Source organism: Myxocyprinus asiaticus, chromosome 38 (genome assembly GCF_019703515.2).
Source record: "Myxocyprinus asiaticus isolate MX2 ecotype Aquarium Trade chromosome 38, UBuf_Myxa_2, whole genome shotgun sequence".
In the NCBI taxonomy this organism is placed as follows: domain Eukaryota; kingdom Metazoa; phylum Chordata; class Actinopteri; order Cypriniformes; family Catostomidae; genus Myxocyprinus; species Myxocyprinus asiaticus.
Window position 1 is genome coordinate 35,794,249 of NC_059381.1, and position 20,438 is coordinate 35,814,686.

General features: G+C 36.8%; 1 protein-coding gene across 1 annotated transcript in view; it reads left to right on the forward strand.

Annotated features, from left to right (window-relative positions):
• The first annotated feature begins 2,407 nt into the window (after positions 1-2,407).
• The window catches only part of LOC127429128 (janus kinase and microtubule-interacting protein 2-like), a 91,077-nt gene continuing 73,046 nt past the window's right edge, over positions 2,408-20,438 (forward strand). The window contains exon 1 of the mRNA XM_051677964.1: positions 2,408-2,530. The gene's annotated coding sequence lies outside the window, so the exon portion shown is untranslated. The remainder of the gene's footprint in view (positions 2,531-20,438) is intronic.

Here is a 20,438-nt window from a genome sequence, read left to right on the forward strand (position 1 = left end):
TTCCTGAGCCTAAGTCTTATTTTTTTTCTCTCTTCCTAATTTTTTTTCTCTCTTCCAAAATTTTTTTTTTCTCTCTCCAAATTTTTTTTAATAAGTATAAGTATAATGATTTCTGCTACCAGACGTGGGATACAGCATTCGTAGAACACATCAACAGCGGCCACCTAAACCTCAAGTTCAAGATTACCCCGAAGTCGCAAATAACCCCTCCCAATCTACTCACGGCGTTTTCGCAACAACAGCCAGCCCACATCCCGGTTCGGCATCTCTGGCAAAAAAATTTGCAGTACCAAAACCCCCCAACAACAGAAATCATTATACTTTTATAGCTTTACGCCCATACTGCTAATACAAAACAGGTGTGTGTAGCCTACTATTCTTCCCCCGGCGGAACCCGGGGAGTGATACTATAGGTGATTCCTCACCCCTCACCAATTTGTTTGGGATCAGCATTTTACATCGGCGTAACTGTCTAGCTCATGTTTAGACAGACCAACAATATTTGGATATTTATTTGACATTCTTCATCTGGAACTCCACTTCTGCAGTAGACAGTGTGTTTCAAAAGCATAGACAACTTGTTATATTAAAATATATTATTATAATTAAATTCCACCATGAAAGTCTGCACATGACATCCCCGTTCAGTAGCGAGGATTTAATTTATAAATGATCTTTTCGTTTAGAAATTAGATTACTTACAACAATATTAACATTACCAGATGTACCCCTAACACTTCAAAAGGACAGACATAATAATAATTTCCCCATGTTTCCCGTTTTCCTCAATACATTCCTTCGCTTCCACCATGTAACACTGAGCAAATGGCATAGATGGTTTAGAAAGACCAACAATTTCAAACAAAAAAATAACTCCAGTTGTTACATGACAACGAATGCCATATCAAACATATGTAACCTGATTTTGTCTTGATTAAGGTTTGCTAACCCTTAAATAAACAATTAATGTATTTTTCAGCTATATAGCAACAGAGAAAGCATTAAAAGCATCAGATAACATGTTTACTGATAGTGGCACCTGGTGGCCAAGTTTGGTACCGCATGCATTTTTTTGAAGAGAGAAAAAAAAAATATTTTTAAGAGAGAAGAAAAAATTTTGGAAGAGAGAAAAAAACATTTTAGGAAGAGAGACAATTGTTTTAAGACAGGCTCAGGAAGGAACTGAGACATTATTTTTATTTATTTTATTTTTTTCACTCTTATTTATTTTTTTTTTTTTCCACCGTGCGGTTCAGAGCTTCCGTAATTTTTCATTAAAAAAAAGAACAGTGGCATTATATAAACAAACTGGCATTTAAAGGGTTAAAATCCTGTAAATTTATGAATATTTGGTAGTTATGATCAGGACTGATGTTGGTTAAAAAAATTAACTCATTAAAAGTGGAAAATAGTATTCATCATATAATATTATTATGATATGTTTGTCCTCTAAGGACCTCTGAATTGACGCACAAGGGTTAAACATGCCGAAAGTGCGCTTGACTATATCACGCATCTGGATATATGCCAGGTTATAACGCTCTTCTCCATCATTTAATCATTATTTGACAAATTACTGCTGATATGATCGAAAGAAAATGTACGCAAACATCTCTTTTAAACTAAATTGGCTTTACCATCAATAGCGCCATGTAAATTGCGGCGGGCAATTTTTGTGAATGAAGGGCAACTTACAATGAGCCTAATTTAGCTACATAGAAAGGAGGAGTGTTTGTGCGGAAAGGAATCACAATGACTTCATTTAAATCAGTACGCTGCGCAATTTCAGCACTGATTGCGACTGCTAAAATAGATTGCAGGTGGTTAGTGAATATGATGCAGGTAGAGTGGAGTAGTGTAATGTGGGACACTGACTAATGTGGGACACCTAAGCTCCAGTGCATTTATCTCTTCTTTTACAACATTAAAGTGAACATGATTGGTGTTGAATCCAAGCAGGGGTGTCAAGTGAAATATCACGAGCAAAAGTGTGGCAACTGTTTAGTGAATTCCCCCATTACCAGCATACCCCTACCGAACCCCCCAATATTGATTCGGATTTGTTTTTTATAAAGTGTAATTCTGATCGGTTACACTGAAAGAGAAACGACTGAAGTACAATATCCGTGTATCTATCTATCAATCAACGAGGACTGCAGTGTGTGAATGTGATGAGGTCATTCTGACAGCAGGAGGAGGGCGGGGTTACGCAGAATTATTCTGACAGCGGAGGAGGGCGGGGTTACGCAGAATCATTCTGACAGCGGAGGAGGGCGGGGTTACGCAGAATCATTCTGACAGCAGGAGGAGGGCGGGGTTACGCAGCATCATTCTGACAGCAGGAGGAGGGCGGGGTTACGCAGCATCATTCTGACAGCAGGAGGAGGGCGGGGTTACGCAGCATCATCGGAGCCTGTCGTTTCATTGTACGGCTGCTGATGCTGAGAGGTCGCGCCGAGAATTATGTAGGAACATGATTGCGGATTTGAGGTTTATAGGCCGTGGCACATCGCTAAGGATTGTTTTCTAGGTAAGCATTGCTTTATAATAGGGTTGTTTGATTCGTTGCCATATGAACCGTTTTTAAGCGCTGTCGTTGAGATAGCGATGCCGAGAGCGTACGGATAGACATACTGTATAGTAGCCTACCCTCTCCAAGGCACGCTTGGATTTAATGCAGATGCGATAAAACAGCTGAAATGAGGGTATGGAAATAAAGAATGCAACACTGTGTTATCATGACGTGGTTCCCGTTTTATATTGTGTTTTTTCTGTGGATATGTCAATGGGAATTTGTGAGCTTGGCCTGCGCGTATATTCTCGCGCTGGCAGGCCGTGCGCGTGCACTGATCGCTGGTAATGCATAACATCACAGGGGAAACAGTACAGTGCAAACACATGCGATCAATGATGCTCATGCCTCATACTTTAATGCATGGCGATCACATAAGGGGAATATTAGGCACGCCTGTGCTAGTTTGTCAAATGACCTTTATAGAGCGTTGACCATTCAACATAAACATATCATATGATTTTAAATCCTGCTCAGAAACTTTAGAATGAACTTGAGAAAAACAGATAAGCTTGTTATTATTTCAAATATTTACAATTTTAAGTGAGAAATTAGCTTTCTGTTATATTGGCTTTTACCCCTAGTCAAAAATCCTATATCTACAGGATTTATATTGGAATTTCTTTCAGTCATAATTTGAAAGCAATTCTAATAGGAAACCTCTACAAATAAAATAAGATTCTGTTAAGATTTAAAGGAAAACTATAGGTAGTAAATTCTGAAAAATTATTTTTATCCTTTTACAGGAGTGTTTTATACTACTGGGAATTAAAATAGTTGTATTGGGATATATGAACTGAAGTAGCTAGTATGTATGTTTGTTTTCTCTTCCAAGAATCCTATAATCCTAACATTCCTTTTAGGACCCTTCAGGGTTGGTTCCAAATTATGATAGAAATTCCAATAGGAATCCTCTAGCATTTTTGGACTAGGTACCCAAATCTGAACATAGAATCCCCCAGGGAATATGTAAACCGTAAAAAAGCATAAAAAAAATAAAAAATAACTAAATAAAAAAATAGTAATATTCTGTTTCAAGACAGCTCTGCTTGGCTACTTTAGGAAACTGCAAATATAGAGACCTATATAAAATTGAAATATGAAAACATACAATAGGCTACTTGTGTGATACAAATGTGATTTATCCTAATTTCCCCACTGTAAACCCTAAAGGCTCCGATATAATTCCAGAGAAGCTCTGCTTCGTTCTTCACTCAGGGGTAAAAAGAAGTTCTAAACATGAGGATGCTTAGTAAAACCTGAAAAAATGACTTTATTCCTCATTCTATGAGTAGATTTCGCACTAGATCAGTAAAAGATGCTTTTTTTAGTCACTTGATGATGATTTAAACAGGGCTCCACTTTAAGCATTGTCATGTAAAGTAAACTGGTCATTCTCTTGTCTGGAGATAAAAAAGTTACATGCTCAAGTAACATGTCAAAGTTTATGTTGTATATTTTTCTAAAATTATGACCGATGCACAACCTAATAGTGAACCTATACAATCAACTCAATTCTCTGCGACAGAAATGTAAACTGCTCTGGGTAGGGGAGGAGACTATTGTCACATGATAATTATTTTATGTTACATATGGTAGTCAAATAAAGGAAAACCTCCACCATCATTTACAGCAGGGGTGATCATAGTTTATGGAATGAGATCTACTTTTTCATCATGTTATTGCAGCAACATCTACCATGTACAATAAAGGATACACATTATCACAATACCAAAATTTCAGTAGTCAGTTGTGAAATTTGACGATTCTCAATACCAGCTTCAATACAACAATAAATAACACTAACAAATATGTTAATTATAGAAGAATGGTTTCAAGTTCTTAATTATTCAAGACTAATAAACAGTCAATAATAAAATAACATTAAAAAACAGCAATGAATAGAAATAGATTAAAAATAATACAAATTAAGAAAATGCAGTGCTTTTTTAACAGCTTTAACCGTTTTTAACAGCAGTTTCAAGTATCCAAGTAAACATTCAGAATGAAATACAACATAATACTACTACTGGTCTTCACTGTATGATTATAATACATTAATACTTTTTAAAGCTACTAAAGTTACGCAGTCAAGAACAGTGAGTGCTTTCTCGTTTTCTTGTTATGATTGTTTGATTATTATAATGACACACTAGACAGCAGCAGGACTATTAGCTTACATTTATACTTACAAGTCCGACATTTGAATACAAATCCACTTTTTTCTCCACTGTTTATGTTCACTTTAGACATCACTCTCTGTGTTTACATGAATACCTCACCAAGACGGACATTTTGGCAAAATTCTTAAATGTATTTGACCGTTCAGGTGCGCATAATGCGAGTATTTTCAGAACACATGAGCATGTTCAGCACACACATACGCCGCCTGTCAATCAAACAGGGCGCAGCTGTTACTAGATCACTAGCGAATTATAAAATTACATGCTCTGGATTACTTTCAATAGCGGAATAAGAATATGAACTTTCTAATAAGTGACACAGACATAGACTATCACAAATATAGCTGGTTATTTTTCGTTATTGACGTTTTAATCAGTCTGCTTGTCCGGTCGGGCAAGTAAAATTCTCTTTCACTTGCCCCTTCAAAAATCCACTTGTGCCGGACAAGCGGACAAGCATCAATGTCGAGCACTGATTTAAAGTAATATACTGTGTACGCAGTAGAAAATGTTTAATTTGTCTTGTTTACATTCTCAATTCATGACGCTAATGCGCTAACATGCTATAAAGGTGGCAGTTACACTCTGTTATTGTAGTTTATGATGACACTGATACTACTGCAAAGATGAGTGTATAAAAGTGTTAATGTGCAGAATAAAGACAAAATAATGATGATAAGAGTTCTTACTTTGGGCAGATCTGTGACTTTTGCTGCAGATGGCATGAGTGAGAGAATTTGAGTAAATATTTTTATTTTTTTTTCTTCTCCCCTTTTTCTCCCCAATTTGGAATGCCCAATTCCCAAAGCACTCTAAGTCCTCGTGGTGGCGTAGCGACTCGCCTCTTAGTTGCCTCCGCATCTGAGACATCAATCCGCACATCTTATCACATGGAGACATAGCGCATGTGGAGACTTCACGCTATTCTCCGCGGCATCCACGCACAACTCACCACATGTCCCACCGAGAGCGAGAACCACATTATAGCGACCACGAGGCGGTTACCTCATGTGACTCTACCCTCCCCAGCAACCGGGCCAATTTGGTTGCTTAGGAGACCTGGCTGGAGTCACTCAGCACGCCCTGGATTCAAACTCGTGACTCTAGGGGTGGTAGTCAGTGTCTTTACTCGCTGAGCTACCCAGGGCCCGATTTTGAGTAGATTTGTAGATTAATTAAACAAACAAACTAAAAAATAGCATGACATAGTCTTGGAAAATGTCTCTACGTGAACAATCGTACAGATGTAGGTAAATATGCACCAGCTCGCTTATAACACTACATGCTGATGTGTTCATGCTTACTGATCTTAACTGACTGAACAAGATAAACAGAGTTAGCTGCCGGCCTCAAGGTAGGTGGAGCTCCAGGTCACAACTACCGATGATGTGGAAAAATGGCAGTAAGGCAGTGTTTAGCAGCCGGTATACGTTTTCCTAAAAGTTCGCCCAGGCGAGCTGTTACAAACCACTGAAATGAACGCAAAAGTACCTTCTGTTTGGCCAAATTTTGTTCTGAATGACGTCACACCCGTTCGTTCTTCGATTTCGTATGAAGTATATTGGGCCCGTTATAAGTTAGCAGAACTCGAAAAATTTAGGCAATCAGTTACATCACATTTTTTAAGTTAATAAACTCACAAGAAATTATTTTAGATTTTAATTTTGTACTTAACGTGCATATTAATTGCTCTTAACCTGAAATATTGATTAAGCTAATATTTTGATTACACTAACTTTAAATGTAACTATTCGGCTGAATTGAAATTTAAATAGGGGAACCTAACTAGCTAGTACTAGCTAGAACTAGCTATTATGCTAGCATGCTGACTGCATGATAATTGATAACACTTGATAACAACACGGTAACACTATCCCTTATGAAAATAGAGAGTAAATGGAAAATTTGCCGCAAACTTGCTACAAATTTGCCACTGATAATTTTCACATGCAAATGAGCTTTGCGGCAAACTTACCACAAATTGTCCATTGTTGCCAAAGATTTGTATGAGGTTCGCCAATACTGACGAAGAGCGAAGCAAAAGTTCATTTGCATGTGAAAATAACAAGTGGCAAAGTTTGCGGCTAGTTGAGATTTTTTATAAGGGTATGCTTTGATTAGCATAGCAATTGCTTAATGAGTTAAGCAATATAGAATGTTTGTAACGTGTACCTGTCCTCAACCTAAGCTCAAGCTCCGATACTCACCATAACGGTAACTCCCAAAACTCAAACATAATAAAACTCTTCTAAATAACACAACAAAACATTAAACACTAACAAGTCTCCCCCTTTACATTCATCTTGAACAAAGACACATTATATAACAATTATTTGTAACATTTACTCTCTCTGTTGAATGCCATGCTTTTAATCTAAAAACATCTTAACAACAGTCTTCAAATAATCAATATGCAAAGACCCCAAAAGTCTTTTAATGATAAGCAAATAATGAATCTGTTCTATATTTTACTGTTACTGCTTTTTATGCTATGAAACATTACACCCTGTCTACACTGTGTGCGTTAATTGATGCTACGTGAAGCGCCGTAATGGCTTGAGGCTATCCACACTGGACGCATCAACATCAGTTGTTGGCAGCAGTAGCGCCAGCGCGTGCAGCGCAAAATGGAATGTGACACATGTTTGCTGTCGGCACAACGGATGCACCACAGTGGACGCTTTCAGTGTATACAGCAACAGCATCAATGATTATAATGGGGCTCTATTGCTTTTGACGCGACGTGACGCCCGCATCCAGTGTAGACAGGGTGTTAGCACCCTATTAATATAGTAACTAATCAACACATTAAATTCATGAACCATTTAACATTGAACACACCTATAATATCTATTATTTATGCATGTTATTTGAATATTTCTGTTGGAATGTATCTGAAAGATCGACCACCCAAATTTTAGAGTGATATGTTTTATTATGCTTTTGGATTAGCAGAGCAATTTTTGTTGGTACAAATTATGTAACCATGATTATTTTCCCCTGCCAAAAAAGAGACATTATCCCAGAAATGTAATTCTAAGGAAATTAAATTTAATTACTGGGGAGACTGTAAACTCTGTTCTGTCGAGGTCTGGCATTTAATTTAGTCATTTAGTCTTAGATGAAAATGTATGAAATTTCAATATCTTCATTAAAAATGATGTATGAAAATTGATGCAGATATCTTTGGAATCAAGATTGGATTTTCCAAAGCAACAGTATAAAGTAATGAAACCTAAATAGATACTGTAGAGAGTTGATCAATATGTGCTGGTGTTTGCCTTTCAAAATGTGTTTAACTGAATTACATGACTGTTAGTTGAGAAACCCTCTGAAATTCAGTTTGATTGTAAGTCATTATGTTGGCCTTCGTTTTCCTTTTCTCAGAAATGGGATTTTAGGATTTTTGTTCAAACTGCCAAATGGTGGAGATAATTAAAATGTTTGTCTCATCCTTATATGGTACGACATATTGCACATAAAAATGCCAAGCACTTTCTTGATCTATTAAGCTCTAATCAGATTTCACTGGTTTTATGCAACTTCCGGATATAGGGGTGTACAGTGTTTTTATCAGTTTGTGCAACCCGTGTCGGCTCTTATGGCACATAAACTAGATATCCACAAGTAAAACTGAATACTCTATTTTCTAAATTATATCTGTGAAATAATCAGTGCTCATCACTTTAGGACAGACATTCTGATCCAAAGTCTATTGACATTTTTCTCTTTTTTTTTTCTCAGTGAGGATGTATTGTTTACATGCACAGCTTTACACCAATTATGCTTAATAAGTTGACAACGTGTGTGGTCATGTAAACGCTTAAACAGTGTTCTTCCTGGTAAGGTCATAAACGGTTTAGTGGTTAAGCAAAAACCAATTGGCACAAGTAGATTTTTGCCCATTACCCCAATTCCGCATTGCATGTAAACACCTTTACCGCCATACTTACCGGTTATCCAGTGTGCGCAAGTGTTGTGCGCTTGCTTGTTTATGTTTTGACGTGATGATTTTAAGTCTCATGTAAACACCTGTAAATGTCACGGAGACTGTCGTGCTGTTTTTTTTATATTATTTTTTTTTTACATTTCTCTTTTACTGTGATATATTATGTTGTTTAAACCCTCCATAAACAACATGTAAAAAACTAAATGAACTGTGATTGATTGCTTTATATGCCAGTCAGATGGTCTTCTCCTGTCTTAGTGGCCGGTTCTTGATGATAATATTCTGTGTTGTGGACCAGACATTAGGCCTATACTCAAAGGTCTGGATTAGAAGTCGAACGATAGTGGGTTTTGCAGATACCGATAACAAAGGTGGAAAAGCATTCCGATAGCGGATTAATTGGTCGATAGTTTTTAAAATCTATAATATGAATGAAAACTTTCCACTCAATGTAAAAAAGTGCAGAACTTTATAACAAAATTAACATGCCCCCATGCTGATTATTTTGTAACAGATTTGACATTGTGCTTTTCCTGACGATACTTCAGTAAAGTACTACCATACTGGTACCTTCTTCAAAGCCGTTGCCATCTGAATTTAATACAAATATTAGTTAAAATATTACATGTCAAATGTGTTTGTTCAGCAGTCACATAAAACACTGCATTACAAAGCCAAATAGCTACTGTGTGCCTCATTACTACTGACAATTTTTTATTTTGTTGTCATATTAAATCTATGAATGATGTACAAGAAAGGGAGAGTGAAAAGGGGATAGAAATACAGTAAAATCAGCTCAAGCCATCTTTTTAAATGTATTTTTAGAATGGCATTGTATATATGATATATTCATGTGCCCTCACATGAACATATTGTATATTTACAGAACAGAACAACGTGCCCTCATGAATAACAGATTTATTATTCAGATTTAAAGATTTTACAGTTCACTTACGTTTCTTCTGCACATAACTACATCATAATGCAGGAAGCTTGGACAGAAGTTTATTTTGTCAAAAAAATATAAAATGGAAAAGGGCTGTTCCTGTATGCGTGCATTCACGCAATGTACTGTGCTCATGTTTTATCTTCTGAAGCCAGTGAATGGATGAGCAAAAGCAAAAACTCTCAATATGTAATTGCTAGAATTGCAAAAATACAATATCTAAATACAGATTTCTTCAGCCGTTGATTGAACAAACAGATAGTCCTGGCCCCAACTAACATAATTGGTGGAATCAGTGTTATTGTCTCTCGGGTCAGGTTGCTCAAAACATAGAAATGTTCATAGTGCCACAGAGACACAGTGTTTATAGTTTTCAAGAAAATTACTTATGGCTGTCTCTGCATATTAAGCTGGAATAGGAGAAAGTATTTTAACACAGAAAAAGTTACATACTTCAGCTTTAACTTATTTATCTACTTAGCAACATGTTTATAACCTGACTAACAAATTGGATGCCCTTCAACCGCCCGAAAATAAAAACTCATCGGATCTGCACAAATTCATAAGTAACATTTATTTTTATTCAAAATAGCAAATTAAGATGAAAGGTGAGCAATTTCCATCCTTTGCTTTGTAACATTGTTCTAACCATTCGAATAGCTAATGTTAGCATCCTCTCCATCTTGTTGGCAATGCAGTTCTCCAGTGCAGCAATTAGTTACAAACAAATGAATTATCAAACCGCCTACTATTAAATTTAGGTTGCCTTTATTTATTTACAGTATTATACCATGACTATCTGTAAAATGGCCAAAAAAAAGTTGCCTTTTGGATTTAAATAAGCAGATACATAAAAGCCTATGATTGGATCATTATTGAAGTGATTAATATGTTTCAGCTGGCAACTATTATTTGAACCCTTACTGATGCAGTGTGCAGCTTTTCATTTCATAAACAACCATGTCGGAAGACGGATCCCGTGGTCGTGGAAAATATGTTATTGTGTTTCAGAAGGGGCAAATTATTGGCCTGCATCAAGCAAAGAAAACAACTAAAGAGATTGCTTAAATCACTGGAATTGGGTTAAGAACTGTCCAACACATTATTAAACCCTGGAAGGGTAGTGGTGAACCGTCAGCTTCATGGAAGAAATGGTGGGAAAAAAATCTTGAATGATTGTGATCGGAGATCACTAAAACGCTTGAAGTCACATCGGAAAAAATCGATAGTAGAACTCACAGCTATGTTTAATAGTGAAAGTAAGAGCATTTCCATACGCACAATGTGACAAGAACTTACAGGATTGGGACTATACAGCTGTGTGGCCACAAGAAAGCCAATTGTTAGTGAGGCTAATTGGAAAAAACAACTTAAATGTTCTAGGGAGCGTAAAGATTGGACTGTGGAAAAAGGTCATGTGGTCTGATGAGTCCAAATTTACCATATTCCAAAGCAACGGGGCGTCAGGGTAAGAAGGGAAGTGCATGAAGCAATGCACCCGTCATGCATAATGCCCACTGTACAAGCCTCTGGAGGCAGTGTTATGATCTGGGGTTGCTTCAACAGGTCAGGTCTAGGCTCAGAAACGTTATGCGGCAATAAAATGAAGTCAGCTGACTACCTGAATGTACTAATGGCACAGGCATATTCCAGGACAACAATGCCAAGATTCATCGGGCTCAATTTGTGAAAGAGTGGTTCAGGGAGCATTAGGAATAATTTTCACACATGAACTGGCCACCACAGAGTCCTGACCTTAACCCCATTGAAAGTCTCTGGGTTGTGCTGGAGAAGAGTTTTAGGAGTGGTTCGACTCTCCCGTCATCAAACCAAGATCTCGGCCAAAAATTAATGCAATATAAATGTTTATAACATATAAATAAAGATATTGTAATGTTTTAAGCAGCTATTTCATTATTACAACCGCTTCCACCCCTCTTTCATGGTAAACAGCAGTGCGAATGCAGATTACACACACACCGGTTTGATCACACGACTCAGGGACGTGATCAAATCAATCTAATCATAAGTGCAAAGTTACCGCCACCATGCATTTGTAATTGGAAAAAATTAAATGAGCACAATGTATGATTTTTTTATAGAAATGGTAAATCTGTAAATATTAAGATAAAGAATTTAGGTTAAATGAAGTGGCACTAACCTGTGTGTATTTTGCAGAGGCAGTGGGATGTGTTCAAAAGTGTTTAATAAGGTTTCTGGTATTTCCCCCTTTGACTTAAAATCTCTGTAGACATTCATGGTAGATGGGCTTTCCCGGTCTCATCAGCCAAAACCCAAAATAATTCCAAATCTTGTTTCGTAAAGTGTGTTTTAAAAAGCTTCTCACTCTCCAAAGTTTTACTTAAATCCATATTATCCATTAGGAGACATGACCACCAAATTAACACGCTGGAATTCAGATGTGTGTGTTTGAAGCATGGGAAAATCACACATTGAAAAATAAACAATACCATGCAGTCTTAAAGGGCACTGCTTGAAGGGGACACCACTCAAAAGACTACATTTTGAATGTTAATGCAGACATAGATCTGATTCAAATGGAGGTTTAGCAAAAAAATATTTACTACCGCACATACAACATAACTTACGATACTACCATATTAACGGTACTGCTGTTTAAAATATACCGTGGCACCGCCAGTATTCTGAAGCTTTAGTATCACGATACCGTGCAACCGTACTATATACATACCTTGACTTTTCTCTGTTGATGTTTTAAATCCACTTCTGAAGTGTCCACCTCTCTGCATAGCCTAGTCACGTGACACAACAAACTCCAAGAGAAGCCATTGATTGTTTATTATACTGTTATGCTATTATACTGTAAAACCAAGGAGTTCCAACTGTAGAACCCTCCAGTGCCTGCCACGGAGAAATAAAACAAACAAAAAAACTATCGGATACCATCAGTGTTGATTTCTTTCCAATAGCGATAGTTAAAAAAGCACAACTATCGGCACAGATTAATCGGTAAAACAGATATATCGGTCAACTTCTAGTCTGGATATGCGTGGCTAAAACTGACCCATGGATGGTAATCTTTGTTGTGACTCTTCAGTAAACCTATTATTGTGTCTGTAGTGACTGCATCAGTATTTGTATCAGTGGAGATAAAACTGGGTCAGTGTGCTGTTTCTGAAACTGGGCCAGCGTGAATGAAAGAAGTCATATGATATAACATGATATAAAATAATTTATGATATAAAATGAACCTATTAAGACTTTTCAAGCTTCAAAGTGTAGTCCACGTTACAACATTCTTTTTATTCATTATACTGTTTTCTTATGGTATATGTAATTTAGCTATTTTGACAAATAATTGGCTATTTTGGTGCGTTAAACATAACGTAAATGTAATTTGTCATAAATTAAGCTCAATCCACAGCATTTGTGGCACAACGATGATTAACACAAAAATTCATTTTTTCCTTTAAAAAATAAAAAGCAAAAATCTGGGTTACAGATAGGCGCTTACAATGGAAGTGAATGGGGCCAATCAATCAGTAAATGTTAAAATACTCACTATTTCAAAGTGTAGAGTCGAGGAGGGCGGGGCCGGGCTGGAATGAGACACATCCGGTCCCCAATCAGCCTGATGGGGCGTGCGAGGGATAAAGGCGGCCGGGGACGACAGTTCGAGAGAGAGAGAATTGCAGGCAGCTGTACTGTGTGTTTTTGGTTGTGTGTTTTGTTTAAATTGTTTATTAAATCATTATTTAAGTTGTCAAGCCGGTTCTCGCCTCCTCCTTTCCACCGAACCCCCTTACACTGGCGCCCTTACTGGAGAGATGCTTGACCACGCCCCCGCTGCCACACAAACGTATAGCCACAAGATGTAAACATTATGCGTTAACATGATTTTAATGTGATAAAATTGCTTACTAGCCTTTTTTGTGTAATGTCCAATTTTACAAATATGTTGCCATGATGACATAATGCCATAAACCCTAAAATGACTGTAAAATTACGATTTAAACAACTTTACAGCTTAAATAATACATTATTTTTAACAGTAGAATTAATATAAGTGCTTTTATAAAATGATAAGCTTCACATTTCTGCCTTTAAACCTTCCAGAAATTGGCCACATTCGCTTTCATCGACCCCATTTACTTCCATTGTAAGTGCCACACTGTAACCTCTATTTTTGCTTTTTTTTTTTTTTTTTTTTTTTTTTTTTTTTACAAGTAGGGACGATTCAAAATATATATATATATTTTTGTGGTAATCAACATTATTTCATAAATGCTGTCAACTGAGCCTAACTTGTATTGGACCTGGAATGTTCCTTTAATTTCAATCTATTGCTTTGTCACATGCAAATTTATTAGGAACACCCTAGCAACCACATAGCAATAACCTGGCATAGGACCATGGTGGTGACATGGTGTAGTTGTTTTATTATAAAAGGCCACATACTTCACAGTACTAACAAACAACATGGTGAAATCAGATATGAAATGATCTGGCAATTTAAAAATGAAATTCAAAATGTAATTTTATGCATCCATGGCAGTGAGTACAGCTGGTGTGTTTGAAGATCCTGCAATAATTGTTGCACTTGCTAGAAAGCAAAGCTCAGAGGTTTTATAGGTTATTGCCCAGCAGAAATATCCACCATGATGGGCGCTTCCTATACTTACATATAAACAGTGAAAGCAGATACATTCTTATGAGTACTGAACATGTGATTGGCAGCGAAAGCTCGCCCGATGACCTCGACATAAGCTAATTCTGAATGTGTGCAGACAGATGACAGAGGAGAAATCAGATTATTGTTTGGGATGTTTTAAATTTAGCATCCAAAGGCGTATGCATGTTATGTTGTTCAGTAGTTTTGGGGTTAATATGGTATTAGTGATAGTGGTTTTATAGTGTGTTACAGTGAGGTATCAAATGTGATGTTTAGTCCTGACGTAGCCACAGGCAGTATGACTACGTTCACATATTAGTGTTTGGAACTGAATGTATTTACTTACAGGTGTGACTGTAATTATCCTGTTCATGCTACATTAGATTGAATAATGACTGTAAGAACGAGAAGCAAACATTACTTTTGTATTATTCAGCTGGCTTTAATAAATAAAATTTCTGTGGGTGTTTTTCTTCTCAAAAATGGCTAAATATACTGAAAATGTTCTCGTTAGAAATGAATGAGTAACTATGGTATTCACCAGGTGAAAATCACGAGTCTGATCGCTTAGGAACAAAATGATTTCAACTTATGATGCGGTAGTCTGTCAACAGTTGAACAGAAACACTGATAAAGTTGTGGAAAATAAATGTGTAGACTTTGTGATTAGCTTTTCTGTCCAAAAGTATTTTGTTATTAAAAGTTTTTATTGATTCCATATATATATATAATAAAAAAAATAACAGAATATTTGGGATCACATTATATTATTTACAACCCTTCCTCCTGAACATTAACCACCCCACCACCCAACACAAACAGATACCCCAGTGGACAAATACAACTGACAAAGACACACACAAACAAGCAATAAAACAGAAGAAAATATTTAGTAATACATTTTTAAAAAGTATATGTTCAAAAACTAAAAGGCTACAACATACACATTTAAAACAACACGTCTCCCTCCACTGCCCTTTCCCGAGAGCCCTTGGAAAAGGAATTAATAATTCTGTGGAGGCAAGGCATAGATCTAGTGGGGTCAGAGACAAATAATAAAATATCATCTGCGTAAAGCAGAAGCTTATGCGCCACACCTCCCGCCACTACCCCTGGAAAATCATCCTCCTTTCTTATCGTGGCTGCTAATGGTTCCAGGGCAAGACAGAACAATAGTGGGGAAAGAGGGCAACCCTGCCGAGTGCCCCTATTCAGAGTAAAATTATCTGAAATTAATCCATTTGTTTGTACCGCTGCTACAGGGTGTCTATAAAGTAACTTAATCCAACCAATAAATGTACTCCCGAACCCATGCATTTCCAAAATCTTAAAAAGATAATCCCATTCTACCATATCAAATGCCTTTTCGGCATCAAGTGAGATGGCAGCGACCGGAAACTGATATTCGCTACTGAACACATGATTTTGATGAGACACCTGATGTTATCAGAAGAGCTGCGGCCCTGAATAAACCCCACCTGATCTATATGTATAAGAGATGTCCTTATTTATATAACCTTACTTAATCAGTTAGCCAAAATTTTTGACAAAATGTTTACATCTAGTTGGATCAGGGAGATTGGACGGTAACTTTTACACTCACTTGGATCTTTGTCCTTTTTAAGAATCAGACTGATCTGGGCTTGTGTCATGGTTGGAGGAAGCTTTCCATTCTTTAATGATTCAGTATAAACGTGTAACAAAAGTGGAGCCAGTTCTGTAGCATAGGATCTAAAAAATTCTGCGGCAAAACCATCTGGCCCCTGAGCCTTGCCAGTAGGTAGGGACTTAATTACCTAGTCAAGCTCCTACACAAATTTGTAAGGTAAAATTACATAACATCAAATATTTTGTAAAACAAACCCCAGCCAACAGGCAGAATAAACACAAAGAACGTATAGACTCATTCACAGAACTGCCAACTTTATAAAAGACATGCTTTGTGTGGGCATGTAGATATTTAGCGATCATCTTAGTGTCTATTCTCAATCTGCCCGGGAACTTCATTGTAAAAGTGATCTTCTGTCAATGCAAAAGTTTCTTTTAAGGAAAAGTGTTAATCCACAAAACAAAACAAACTCCAGCCGCTCAGTGGAGCCAAAAATGGTGCCCAGCTTCCTCTGAAAGCCAGAGTATGTACGGTGAGTCAATCCACTCATAAGAAAAACACCCAATGGTTACTCACCCATTGTTTCAATAAAAGACATTGCCTGATTGGGACATGTAAATACTTTGCTGCCATCCTTGGTGTTTATTCTGAGTCTGGCCAGAAACATCAGAGCAAAAGTGATCTTCTGCTGATGTAAGTGTTTCTTGCATTCCTTAAACCGATCGCGTTTCTCTGTTGTCGAGTTCGCAAAGTCCGGGAACAAAAAAATATTGTAATTCTTCCAAGTAAGCTTTCCTATGCTCCTCGCCTGGCGCAACACGAGATCTTTATCGGATGATCTCAAAAATTTGGCCAGAATTGATTGGGGCCTTTCTCCCTCAGCAGATCTGTGAGCTGGGACTCTGTGAGCTCGCTCGATTTCCAGCTTGTGGCCTGTTATGTCGAGCAGACTCAGGAAAAGCTCATCTAGGAATTTCACCATATCTCTGCCCTCCTCAGGCTCAGGAATTCCAACAATTCGAATGTTATTCCTGCGGCTTCTATTCTCAAGATCTTCAAGCTTTTCAAGAAAACGTTCCAAATCAACTTTGGTCGTGGGCGGATTAGCGGCTAATTCCCTCTCTGATGACTCCAAATAATCGATTAGCTTTTCAATATCTGTCACTCTTGTGACTAGCTCAGATAATATTATTTTCCATCACAGTAATCGATCGACGTATTACTGCGAGATCCTCCAAGTCCGCAAGTACCTTCGTCAACATCACCGACATGCTAGACAGTTGATGCTTGCTTCCTTCTCCCGCCGCGCCATCCAAATCGAGTCCCCGGTCCACAGGCCTGTCTGGGCTTTCATCTTGAACCCGTAAGTGTCTTTTAATGTCTCCAGAGCCCGAGGATTTTGACTTCTTTGCCATGTTTACCTCAAACAGTAAATGTGTAACTGGGTGTATCGAATTTCACCGGATTATATCATGAAAATAATAAAAAAATTAGCAAAGTGCGCAGAGCTTTCTCTCACAGGTCTGCCCTTCGCATGGCATCATGTGTTCTTCACTGTCTAAAAGTATTAAAGAGTTGATTATGTAACACTTTACAATAAGGTTCCATTTGTTAACATTAGTTAACAACATTAGTTAATATTAACTAACAATGAACAATACTTTCCCAACATTTATTAATCTTAGTTAATGTAAAATTAAAAAATATACTAATACATTTTTAATATCAAAAGTTGTATTTGTTAATATTAGTTAATACACCATGAACAAACAATGAACAATTATATTTTTTATTAACTAACAATAACAAAGATGAACAGATGCTGAAAAAAAATATTGCTCATTGTTAGTTCATGATACCTAATGCATTAACTAATGTTAACAAATGGATCCTGGTAAATGGCAAATGATCAGTTCTTCTTCAAAAATGCTAATTTTATTAAAGAAATTTTCCAGTTTCAATACAAATTAAGCTTAAAGTTGCTGTAAGCAGGGTTTGAAATGAACTTTTTGGCTCACTGTGGCTAGTAGATTTCCAAGGTCTCTAGCCACAATGCATTTTCACTAGCCAAAATCCCCCGTCTCGCAAAAAGTGATAAAGGTGACTGGAGACTGTAACTGCATGCATTTGTTTGGGCATTTTATTTGAACGAGAATTATATTAGTTTAGCAGGACACAAGCCTAATGACATAAGTCACCTTTAGAATATCTGAAGGCAAACATGGCCAGTTGTAGGATAGAACAGGTCAATAATTTGTCCATTATTCATGGAGGTTTAATCCCCTTCATTAAATTTACCATTGTTCTAGCATTCTTTAACAGTGTCACTTGTAATGATAAGGCCATTACCATAGGTAAGACCATAGATGGCTCCTCATTACTGTGGTTAGTTTTATGTTGATAGTCTTTTCTAAAAAATCAGCTATGGTATTTGTTATAAAAATACTAAAAGCCTAAACACATTCAAAAACATTTAACTACAACTTTCACAGTTTTAATAAAAATAGAGTTGAATAGTTTCGCCGTAATAGATTTAATACAAATCTGTACAAGTTACCAGTTATTTCAGTAAAAAAAAAAAAAAAAAAAAACTAGGGCTGCTTGGTATCGGCCGATATTCATGTGCTATGACTCAATCGGTGATTGTAATTTGTCCAATCGCATAAACCAATCGCTTGTGTCGCAAAAGACGTGTGGCTTTTTTAAGACTTGATCAGCATTGTCATGGCATCACAGAGTGTGGATAATACTGGCATAGTGTTGTAAGACAAACTTGATTCAGCAGTTAACAATGGTGCAGTGGGAGAGGTATGGAAAATATGAAAAGTTTGTGTACTGTATTGTTAATGTGGCATTTCACACGCGATAAGGCAAAGGGAAAACAGCACGAGCTGTGAAACGGTCCTTATCGTTCATGGCGGCAGCTTCTCAGTCTCCGCCGGTCATAGGCATCTCAGTAATAATGCGAGTTAAAAGATGTGGTGTAATTCAGACATCTTTATTAAATATCTCCTGATTAAACTGCATTATCAATAGTAGCACACGTAGAGTCCAGAAACATGCGCTCTTTCTCCGCATTCCTTTCATCTCTTGCCCTCATGAGAGAGCATGTGTTCCCCTCATTAAAGTTCAAGCAGCAACAAGTAAAAAAATATAGCTGCAAGCAGCAATTAAAGGGGTCCTTTAAGTGCATATGTTACAGATAATAAGTATTAATTGGACAGCCTTTTAGCACCTAAAACAATGATAAAGTGTCTTAATTTTCAGAAACATCAGGTTAGGAAGCACAGAGATATGGTATTTTTAAACTCCTGACTGTTATAGTGCCGCTAAGAAGCATAAGTGTGAAATTTCATGTGTCCTCAGATTGACTTCCTATATTAGTGTTTAATTTGGTGATAATATCTCATTCCGTTCAAAAGTTATAACCATTTAAGTAAATGAGGCGATGCCCATTTGGAAAGTTTTGGGTACCATTGTGACAGTGAATCGAAAGTTAAAACTTTTTTTTGATAATAATTAATATTGGGACTCCAGAGAATACTTCTGCATTGGTTTGGTTCCGATATGGCAAAAGGCCTAGGACTTGTTCAAATAGATGCTTAAAGTTGATTGGTCGATGGCGGACATGTTTTTCAAAATATGCAACTGTAATAAACCTCGATTGCACCTTGGACAGAGAAAATTTCAAGTTGATTGGACTAATGGTTCCATAGAGCCATTTTTAGATGTTTAATTATTATAGCGCCACCAAGCGGCAGAGGCGTGCCATTTTTGTGTGTGTCCTCAGAATGACAGTACATATGTGTACCAAATTTTGTGATAATATCTCATTCCGTTTATGAGTTATAACTGTTTTAGTAAAAGTGGCCACAGCCGCTACGTACTGTACGTTTAGGCGTACCTTTGCGACGATGAATCGAAAGTTCAAACTTTTTTTTATACATTTTTATATTGGACCTCTGCAGAATCTTTCTGCACATATTGGTTCCAAATGGGTGAATGGCCAAGGACTAGTTTTTTATTTTTTTCAAACAATTCAAAATAGCGTGAAAACGAAAGGTCAGAGCAAAAATGTACTGGTATTCCAAGGAAGCACTTTGTGCTTGAACCCCTAGTAATCCTTACAAATATAATAGGGTTTTAGCACCTCTGGCTTGAACCCCTAATGAACTATTAATACAATCATCCAACTAAATAAAAAGGCAGGGTTAGCTATTTATAACTATAATAATTCCTTATACAATATTAAGATACCACAATATAATGTATGAAATATAATGCAAAAATAAAATAGAAATAAAATGAGGAATAATAATAATAATTATATGAAATAATGACAATGAATCAATAACCAAAAATGTCACATTAAGTTTAATTGCACCTATGGTAATCAGTTTGTCTTCAGTTTGACACTAAGCTTCATTTTTTAAAAATCTATCTTAATATAGAGAATATTTTGTTAGCCTATATTTTATTTAAAGTCTTATTTAAAAAAGCAAAAGCACGCTTAATTTGCACAGAT